Below are 8,691 nucleotides of genomic sequence, written 5' to 3' on the forward strand. Positions count from 1 at the left end.
CTGGACACATCTATACCCAGCTCACCTGTAACACCACCAGCCCTGGACACATCTATACCCCGCTCACCTGTAACATCACCAGCCCTGGGCACATCTATACCCAGCTCACCTGTAACACCACCAGCCCTGGCCACATCTATGCCCAGTTCACCTGTAACACCACCAGCCCAGGCCACATCTATACCCAGCTCACCTGTAACACCACCAGCCCTGGGCACATCTATACCCAGCTTACCTGTAACATCACCAGCCCTGGGCACATCTATACCCAGCTCACCTGTAACACCACCAGCCCTGGACACATCTATACCCAGCTCACTTGTAACACCACCAGCCCTGGGCACATCTATGCCCAGTTCACCTGTAACACCACCAGCCCTGGGCACATCTATACCCAGCTTACCTGTAACATCACCAGCCCTGGGCACATCTATACCCAGCTCACCTGTAACACCACCAGCCCTGGCCACATCTATACCCAGCTCACCTATAACACCACCAGCCCATGGCACATCTATACCTAGCTCACCTGTAACACCACCAGCCCTGGGCACATCTATGCCCAGCTCACCTGTAACACCACCAGCCCTGGACACATCTATACCCAGCTCACCTGTAACACCACCAGCCCTGGACACATCTATACCCAGCTCACCTGTAACACCACCAGCCCTGGGCACATCTATACCCAGCTCACCTGTAACACCACCAGCCCTGGGCACATCTATGCCCGGATCACCTGTAACACCACCAGCCCTGGGCACATCCACGCCCAGCTCACCTGTAACACCACCAGCCCTGGGCACATCTATACCCAGCTCACCTGTAACACCACCAGCCCAGGCCACATCTATACCCAGCTCACCTGTAACACCACCAGCCCTGTGCACATGTATACCCAGCTCACCTGTAACACCACCAGCCCTGGGCACATCTATACCTAGCTCACCTGTAACATCACCAGCCCTGGGCACATCTATACCCAGCTCACCTATAACACCACCAGCCCTGGCCACATCTATACCCAGCTCACCTGTAACACCTCCAGCCCTGGGCACATCTATGCCCAGTTCACCTGTAACACCACCAGCCCTGGGCACATCTATGCCCGGATCACCTGTAACACCACCATCCCTGGGCACATCTATACCCGGCTCACCTGTAACACCACCAGCCCTGGGCACATCTATGCCCGGATAACCTGTAACACCACCAGCCCTGGGCACATCCACGCCCAGCTCACCTGTAACACCACCAGCCCTGGGCACATCTACACCCAGCTCACCTGTAACATCACCAGCCCTGGGCACATCTATACCCAGCTCACCTATAACACCACCAGCCCTGGCCACATCTATACCCAGCTCACCTGTAACACCACCAGCCCTGGGCACATCCACGCCCAGCTCACCTGTAACACCACCAGCCCTGGACACATCTATACCCAGCTTACCTGTAACATCACCAGCCCTGGGCACATCTATACCCAGCTCACCTGTAACACCACCAGCCCTGGGCACATCTATGCCCAGCTCACCTGTAACACCACCAGCCCTGGGCACATCTATGCCCAGCTCACCTGTAACACCACCAGCCCTGGGCACATCTATGCCCAGCTCACCTGTAACACCACCAGCCCTGGGCACATCTATACCCCGCTCACCTGTAACACCACCAGCCCTGGGCACATCCATACCCAGCTCACCTGTAACACCACCAGCCCTGGGCACATCTATACCCAGCTCACCTGTAACACCACCAGCCCTGGGCACATCTATGCCCAGCTCACCTGTAACACCACCAGCCCTGGGCACATCTATACCCAGCTCACCTATAACACCACCAGCCCTGGGCACATCTATACCCTGCTTACCTGTAACACCTCCAGCCCTGGCCACATCTATACCCAGCTCACCTGTAACACCACCAGCCCTGGGCACATCTATGCCCAGCTCACCTGTAACACCACCAGCCCTGGGCACATCTATACCCAGCTCACCTGTAACACCACCAGCCCTGGACACATCTATACCCAGCTCACCTGTAACACCTCCAGCCCTGGACACATCTATACCCAGCTCACCTGTAATACCACCAGCCCTGGGCACATCTATACCCAGCTCACCTGTAACACCACCAGCCCTGGGCACATCTATACCCAGCTCACCTGTAACACCACCAGCCCTGGGCACATCTATGCCCGGATCACCTGTAACACCACCAGCCCTGGGCACATCTATACCCAGCTCACCTGTAACACCACCAGCCCTGGGCACATCTATACCCAGCTCACCTGTAACACCACCAGCCCTGAGCACATCTATACCCAGCTCACCTGTAACACCACCAGCCCTGGGCACATCTATACCCAGCTCACCTGTAACACCACCAGCCCTGGGCACATCTATACCCCGCTCATCTGCAACACCACCAGCCCTGGGCACATCTATGCCCAGCTCACCTGTAACACCACCAGCCCTGGGCACATCTATGCCCAGCTCACCTGTAACACCACCAGCCCTGGGCACATCTATGCCCAGCTCACCTGTAACACCACCAGCCCTGGGCACATCTATGCCCAGCTCACCTGTAACACCACCAGCCCTGGGCACATCTATACCCAGCTCACCTGTAACACCACCAGCCCTGGGCACATCTATGCCCAGCTCACCTGTAACACCACCAGCCCTGGGCACATCTATACCCCGCTCACCTGTAACACCACCAGTCCTGGGCACATCTATGCCCAGCTCACCTGTAACACCACCAGCCCTGGGCACATCTATACCCCGCTCACCTGTAACACCACCAGCCCTGGGCACATCTATGCCCAGCTCACCTGTAACACCACCAGCCCTGGGCACATCTATGCCCAGCTCACCTGTAACACCACCAGCCCTGGGCACATCTATACCCCGCTCACCTGTAACACCACCAGCCCTGGGCACATCTATACCCAGCTTACCTGTAACATCACCAGCCCTGGGCACATCTATACCCAGCTCACCTGTAACACCACCAGCCCAGGCCACATCTATACCCAGCTCACCTGTAACACCACCAGCCCTGGGCACATCTATACCCAGCTCACCTGTAACACCACCAGCCCTGGGCACATCTATACCCAGCTCACCTGTAACATCACCAGCCCTGGGCACATCTATGCCCGGATCACCTGTAACACCACCAGCCCTGGGCACATCCACGCCCAGCTCACCTGTAACACCACCAGCCCTGGGCACATCTATACCCAGCTCACCTGTAACATCACCAGCCCTGAGAACATCTATACCCAGCTCACCTATAACACCACCAGCCCTGGCCACATCTATACCCAGCTCACCTGTAACACCACCAGCCCTGGGCACATCCACGCCCAGCTCACCTGTAACACCACCAGCCCTGGACACATCTATACCCAGCTTACCTGTAACATCACCAGCCCTGGGCACATCTATACCCAGCTCACCTGTAACACCACCAGCCCTGGGCACATCTATGCCCAGCTCACCTGTAACACCACCAGCCCTGGGCACATCTATGCCCAGCTCATCTCTAACACCACCAGCCCTGGGCACATCTATGCCCAGCTCACCTGTAACACCACCAGCCCTGGGCACATCTATACCCCGCTCACCTGTAACACCACCAGCCCTGGGCACATCCATACCCAGCTCACCTGTAACACCACCAGCCCTGGGCACATCTATACCCAGCTCACCTGTAACACCACCAGCCCTGGGCACATCTATGCCCAGCTCACCTGTAACACCACCAGCCCTGGGCACATCTATGCCCAGCTCACCTGTAACACCACCAGCCCTGGGCACATCTATACCCAGCTCACCTATAACACCACCAGCCCTGGGCACATCTATACCCTGCTTACCTGTAACACCTCCAGCCCTGGCCACATCTATACCCAGCTCACCTGTAACACCACCAGCCCTGGGCACATCTATGCCCAGCTCACCTGTAACACCACCAGCCCTGGGCACATCTATACCCAGCTCACCTGTAACACCACCAGCCCTGGACACATCTATACCCAGCTCACCTGTATCACCTCCAGCCCTGGACACATCTATACCCAGCTCACCTGTAACACCACCAGCCCTGGGCACATCTATACCCAGCTCACCTGTAACATCACCAGTCCTGGGCACATCTATACCCAGCTCACCTGTAACACCACCAGCCCTGGGCACATCTATGCCCGGCTCACCTGTAACATCACCAGCCCTGGGCACATCTATACCCAGCTCACCTGTAACACCACCAGCCCTGGGCACATCTATGCCCGGATTACCTGTAACACCACCAGCCCTGGGCACATCCACACCCAGCTCACCTGTAACACCACCAGCCCTGGGCACATCTATACCCAGCTCACCTGTAACACCACCAGCCCTGGGCACATCTATACCTAGCTCACCTGTAACACCACCAGCCCTGGGCACATCTATACCCAGCTCACCTGTAACACCACCAGCCCTGGGCAAATCTATACCCAGCTCACCTGTAACACCACCAGCCCTGGGCACATCTATACCCAGCTCACCTGTAACACCACCAGCCCTGGGCACATCTATACCCAGCTCACCTGTAACACCACCAGCCCTGGGCACATCTATGCCCGGATCACCTGTAATACCACCAGCCCTGGGCACATCTATACCCAGCTCACCTGTAACACCACCAGCCCTGGGCACATCTATACCCAGCTCACCTGTAACACCACCAGCCCTGGGCACATCTATACCCAGCTCACCTGTAACACCACCAGCCCTGGGCACATCTATACCCAGCTCACCTGTAACACCACCAGCCCTGGGCACATCTATACCCCGCTCACCTGCAACACCACCAGCCCTGGGCACATCTATGCCCAGCTCACCTGTAACACCACCAGCCCTGGGCACATCTATGCCCAGCTCACCTGTAACACCACCAGCCCTGGGCACATCTATACCCCGCTCACCTGTAACACCACCAGCCCTGGGCACATCTATGCCCAGCTCACCTGTAACACCACCAGCCCTGGGCACATCTATACCCAGCTCACCTGTAACACCACCAGCCCTGGGCACATCTATGCCCAGCTCACCTGTAACACCACCAGCCCTGGGCACATCTATACCCCGCTCACCTGTAACACCACCAGCCCTGGGCACATCTATGCCCAGCTCACCTGTAACACCACCAGCCCTGGGCACATCTATGCCCAGCTCACCTGTAACACCACCAGCCCTGGGCACATCTATACCCCGCTCACCTGTAACACCACCAGCCCTGGGCACATCTATGCCCAGCTCACCTGTAACACCACCAGCCCTGGGCACATCTATACCCAGCTCACCTGTAACACCACCAGCCCTGGGTACATCTATGCCCAGCTCACCTGTAACACCACCAGCCCTGGGCACATCTATACCCCGCTCACCTGTAACACCACCAGCCCTGGGCACATCTATGCCCAGCTCACCTGTAACACCACCAGCCCTGGGCACATCTATACCCAGCTCACCTGTAACACCACCAGCCCTGGGCACATCTATGCCCAGCTCACCTGTAACACCACCAGCCCTAGGCACATCTATACCCCGCTCACCTGTAACACCACCAGCCCTGGGCACATCTATGCCCAGCTTACCTGTAACACCACCAGCCCTGGGCACATCTATGCCCAGCTCACCTGTAACACCACCAGCCCTGGGCACATCTATACCCCGCTCACCTGTAACACCACCAGCCCTGGGCACATCTATGCCCAGCTCACCTGTAACACCACCAGCCCTGGGCACATCTATACCCAGCTCACCTGTAACACCACCAGCCCTGGGTACATCTATGCCCAGCTCACCTGTAACACCACCAGCCCTGGGCACATCTATACCCCGCTCACCTGTAACACCACCAGCCCTGGGCACATCTATACCCAGCTCACCTGTAACACCACCAGCCCTGGGCACATCTATACCCAGCTTACCTGTAACACCACCAGTCCTGGGCACTTTATATGACCCAGACTGACGACCACAGAGCAGGAGTGTGTGTGTCCCACCACGGTCTTTCCAGGAGGCATGCTGGAACTTGTAGTACCACACAAGAAGTGGTGCAGAACCGCCTGCCCACAAATGAATCTAAGCACAGGTTACACAACAAATAATAATGATACAATGTGTCACCAGCAAAGGTCCCTGAAGGCCCCCCTTATCCTGTCTTATATGTGGGGAGTCGGGACTCACCTTAGCAACAATGGCTTCTCACATCCCTCTGTGCTGAACCCATGCACTGACTCCCATATCACTCTGCACAGAGCCCGGGACACGTGAGGGGGGAGGGAGACTCCATTGTTTACATCTCTAAGGAGAGGAGTCTCCATAGCAACGGTAACATCAGCCGCAGCACAGCCCGCATCCCCTCCTGCAGCTTCCCACAGTGGCCAGCAGGGGGCGCAGGGCCAGAGCAGCTTGTGGCAGGGGCATTAATAGCTCAAAAAAGAGAATATTGATTGTGAATATTAACAGTGAGCCCTGCTTCCTTTTACAGCAGCTCTGTGTGTGCTCCTATGGTGAATACATATTCATGGTGAGGATTTTATTACTTAGGTGCCCAATTATAGTTAACACAACTATGTCTGGGCTTATATACTCATTTTTGCAGTACACTGTATGGTGATCACCATGTTAGATAGTACATGTAAGCAAGCCAACTGCAAAGCCACCTACAGTACCACAAGCAGTAGCGCACACAGTGGGGGGGGGGGGGGTGATCCGAGTACCTGGAACCCCCCCCCCCCCCCCCGTGATGAGCCAAATGTTTATTTGTGAGACGGAGACAGCAGTGTAGTTGGGGTAAGAAGCAGGCTGCAGGCTGGCATCCCCTAATAATGTCCCCATGTCTGATATACAGTATTGCAGAGAAATCTCATTTCAGAGATGCTCCATAGCAGAGCTCCTCCGCTCCATGCCATAGCTAACAGTCCAGGTTTTAAGGATTTCCACCAACTTACTTAGTACATCAATCAATTTGATTAAACCATCTGTGCACAAGCGTGGATATCCTTAACACCTGGACTGTTACGGTGCCCTGAGGACCAAATTTTGGAAACCCTGGCCTAAACCATAAATAAACTCAGAGACGTTCTGGGGCAGAAATTGGTCGCTGCAACCATTGGGGAGTATTCGGCTTAGCCTGTAGGCACTGCAGCCACCTCCTAGCTAGGCAACCAGGCCCCTGGATGCATAGTACCAGCTCCTGGCATGCAGCCCGTGGGGCCCACCCGTCCACAGCTAAATCCAGGCGTGCCGTCATTCTCTGTGGGTGAATCTGCAAACCTCTGCTGGCTCCCCAGTTACTGTGCCCATTGCTCCACTTTCCCACTGCGCTCCGACATATATACAACAAATCAAATACCAATAAACATTTCAACCAAAGATAAAGCAAAACAGCCCTGTACAAATATAACACAGCAGCACACTTTTTAATTTAAATTTTTTAGACTGTGATTATCTATCTGCCTCTTGTTTGCCTTTTTTTTTTTCTTTTTCATCTGCAGTAACCTAGTTTGGCCAGTAGGTGTCACTGTTCTCACTTACGAACAGGGGGAGATCTATCAGTGTGCCAGAAGCATTCTATATACTATATACAGCTGTGACATCTGGATGATAAAGGACGGCTGGCAATTCCTGGCAATATATCTAATGAAGTCAACTGAAAAGTTCAATTATTAGACAATTTTTACAACATGCAAGACATTTTGCTGATACCACAATATGATATCACTGTGAGTTTAATACTATAATAACTCACGTTCTCTCTGTGTGTCCCATATCATCCCCAGCTGTTCTGCATCAGCCTTTATTAAGTATGATGTTGGCTTAATTCTTACAATTAATCAGAGTTTGTGAACCGTTCTTGCAATCCACCAGGAGTCACTGATTTTATAATCCCCATACACTTATTATTACTCAGTAAATGGTATTGTATAATATCACATTAACAATTCAGAATCAGTAATTTGTTCTCCCCATGCTGCAACACAAGATACAGATTAGTTGGGTGACGGGGGAATCACAGCCATGACCGGTCGGTATTTAATTACCCGGTTCACGGCATGAGGGCGCGTGTTTGCCGGAACGGTAATAAAATATGGCTGCACAACCCAGGGGAAGGCAACATTGTAATACAGGCTTCATTATAAGGTCACTACCAGTGATTGACAGTGTCCAAGGGCTATTTGGGGATTATGTGGGATTTACACTTTGTACTGAAATACATTTATTTTCCTGGTATCCCTCTGTGTGTTTCAGTCATGTCTTTATAATCTCAGACAAAAGGAGAAAATGTGCATTACAGCAAACAATGATGATTCAGCACACACACATATATATATATATATATATATATATATACATACACACTAACCCTGAAAAATTTAACCACATGTCTGGCTCCAGATTCGGTGGTTGGCAGGGTCACGTGGTCCTGGGGCTGAAAATGATCAACAGTCTATTGCAAGAAGCAAAGGAGCTGTGACCAATGCTGTGTGGGTGTGGCCAGTGCCATGTGGGCGTGTTCTCCCCCAATGTCTTCCTAAATACAAAAAAAAAAAATCGAAAAATTTATTATTTTGTGTGGTAAATAAAAATTCAAACTTAATACCTAAGATTTATGGGTGGCTGTGTG

The 8,691-nt window shown here is 53.5% G+C and overlaps 1 protein-coding gene across 3 annotated transcripts in view; it reads right to left on the reverse strand.

The window, feature by feature from the left end:
* CFAP100 (cilia and flagella associated protein 100) overlaps positions 1–7,963 on the reverse strand; it is a 54,796-nt gene extending 46,833 nt beyond the window's left edge. Inside the window, exons 1-2 of one of the 3 annotated variants that reach the window (XM_063941194.1) lie at positions 6,249–6,398; positions 5,990–6,143 (exon numbers count right to left, since the gene is read on the reverse strand). The gene's annotated coding sequence lies outside the window, so the exon portion shown is untranslated. Of the gene's footprint in view, positions 1–5,989; positions 6,144–6,248; positions 6,399–7,815 lie in introns of those variants that run through there. The other 2 variants (XM_063941195.1, XM_063941193.1) reach the window with 2 other exon arrangements.
* Between the last annotated feature and the right edge of the window lie 728 nt (positions 7,964–8,691).

This window comes from Pseudophryne corroboree, chromosome 9 (assembly GCF_028390025.1).
Source record: "Pseudophryne corroboree isolate aPseCor3 chromosome 9, aPseCor3.hap2, whole genome shotgun sequence".
NCBI classification, from domain to species: domain Eukaryota; kingdom Metazoa; phylum Chordata; class Amphibia; order Anura; family Myobatrachidae; genus Pseudophryne; species Pseudophryne corroboree.